This window comes from Gadus chalcogrammus, chromosome 12 (genome assembly GCF_026213295.1).
Source record: "Gadus chalcogrammus isolate NIFS_2021 chromosome 12, NIFS_Gcha_1.0, whole genome shotgun sequence".
Classification (NCBI taxonomy): Eukaryota; Metazoa; Chordata; class Actinopteri; order Gadiformes; family Gadidae; genus Gadus; species Gadus chalcogrammus.
This window is the reverse complement of record NC_079423.1, coordinates 10,715,666-10,717,540: the sequence shown is the minus strand read 5'-3', so window position 1 is coordinate 10,717,540 and position 1,875 is coordinate 10,715,666. Positions and strand designations below refer to the sequence as shown.

Genomic DNA, 1,875 nt, shown 5'->3' with positions numbered 1-1,875 from the left:
AGAATGGGTGGTGCTTTTTGACGTCCTCCATGCTCTGAAGTGGGGTGCGTGTTTGTTTGGTTGAAGTTTAGAAATGTACAACTGTCGGTTTCAGCCTCTCTGGTGCTCCCCTGCTGGCGTATCACTATACTGTCCTTTCAGTTTCACAAAAATAGTTTTGAGAGACGTTGTCAGTTTTTCGTTGTTGCTTCTAAATCCTCAAGCGGTTGGCAGTAAAACATCAGTCACCGGTTACGCCACGGTAGGCCCGGAGTCAATGAGCTCGAGTTGAAAAAGAAAATGCTTACCGCACCTTGTATCCCAGCGCGGTCTCACATCCAAGCTACTCACCAGGCCCGACCATGCTTAGCTCCCGAGTCAGACGAGATCGGGGCGGTCAGGGTGTGGTTGGCCCGTAAGCAATTGTGCAGGCGCAAAACAGGTTTATACCGTAGCACATTAGGAGTGTGAAAGCTGCTGAGGCTTCGCAGGTACACTTTTACAAAAAACAATCATTAGTTAGATAATAAACGGCAGTAATTGATTCAGTAGGGACTCCTTATCCATGTAAACGATCATTGTGACATCTGAATTCATAATTATCTGAAATACACTGCGTGTGCGTGTGATGTTAAATGTTTGAACCAAGGTTAACGGTTAAAGTGTCAGAGAATGGGTGGTGATTTTTTGACGTCCTCCCATGATCTGAAGTGAGCGTGCGTGTTTGTGTTGGTGAAAGTTTAAGAAATGTACAACTGTCTTTTCAGCTCTCTGGTGCTCCCTGCTGGCAGTATCACTATACTGTCCTCATGTTTCACAAAAATAGTTTTGAGAGACGTTGTCAGTTTTTGTATGTTGCTTAAATCCTCCAAAGCGGTTGGCAGTAAACATCAGGTCACGGTACGCCACGGTAGGCCACGGAGGCAATGAGCTCGAGTTGAAAAAGAAAAAGCTTACAGCACCTGGTATTCCCAGGCGGTCTCCCAACCAAGTACTAACCAGTCCCGACCCTGCTTAGCTTCCGAGATCAGACGAGATCGGGCGTGTTCAGGGTGGTATGGCCGTAAGCAATTAGTGCAGGCGCAAAACCAGGTTTTATACAGTAGCACATAAGGAGTGAGAAAGCTGCTGAGGCTCGACGTTCCACTCTTACAAAAACAATCATTAGTTAGATATAAACGGCAGTAATTGATTCAGTAGGACTCCTTATCCATGTAAACGATCATTGTGACATCTGAATTCATTAATTATCTGAAATACACTGCGTGTGCGTGTGTGATGTTAAATGTTTGAACCAAGGTTAACGGTTAAAGTGTCAGAGAATGGGTGGTGATTTTTTGACGTCCTCCCATGATCTGAAGTGAGCGTGCGTGTTTGTGTTGGTGAAAGTTTAAGAAATGTACAACTGTCGGTTCAGCTCTCTGGTGCTCCCTGCTGGCAGTATCACTATACTGTCCTCATGTTTCACAAAAATAGTTTTGAGAGCGTTGTCAGTTTTTGTATGTTGCTTAAATCCTCCAAAGCGGTTGGCAGTAAACATCAGGTCACGGTACGCCACGGTAGGCCACGGAGTCAATGAGCTCGAGTTGAAAAAGAAAACGCTTACAGCACCTGGTATTCCCAGGCGGTCTCCCATCCAAGTACTAACCAGGCCCGACCCTGCTTAGCTTCCGAGATCAGACGAGATCGGGCGTGTTCAGGGTGGTATGGCCGTAAGCAATTAGTACAGGCGCAAAACCAGGTTTTATACAGTAGCACATAAGGAGTGAGAAAGCTGCTGAGGCTCGACGTTACACTCTTACAAAAACAATAATTAGTTAGATATAAACGACAGTAATTGATTCAGTAGGACTCCTTATCCATGTAAACGATCATTGTGACATCTGAATTCATTAA

General features: G+C 45.2%; 2 non-coding genes across 2 annotated transcripts; both read right to left on the bottom strand.

Annotated features, from left to right (window-relative positions):
• Nucleotides 1-929: 929 nt before the first annotated feature.
• LOC130394202 (5S ribosomal RNA) lies at nt 930-1,048 on the bottom strand. Its single transcript, XR_008897384.1, has one exon. It is a non-coding gene; the product is annotated as a 5S ribosomal RNA (ribosomal RNA).
• A 530-nt stretch (nt 1,049-1,578) lies between these two features.
• LOC130399723 (5S ribosomal RNA) lies at nt 1,579-1,697 on the bottom strand. Its single transcript, XR_008902224.1, has one exon. It is a non-coding gene; the product is annotated as a 5S ribosomal RNA (ribosomal RNA).
• Between the last annotated feature and the right edge of the window lie 178 nt (nt 1,698-1,875).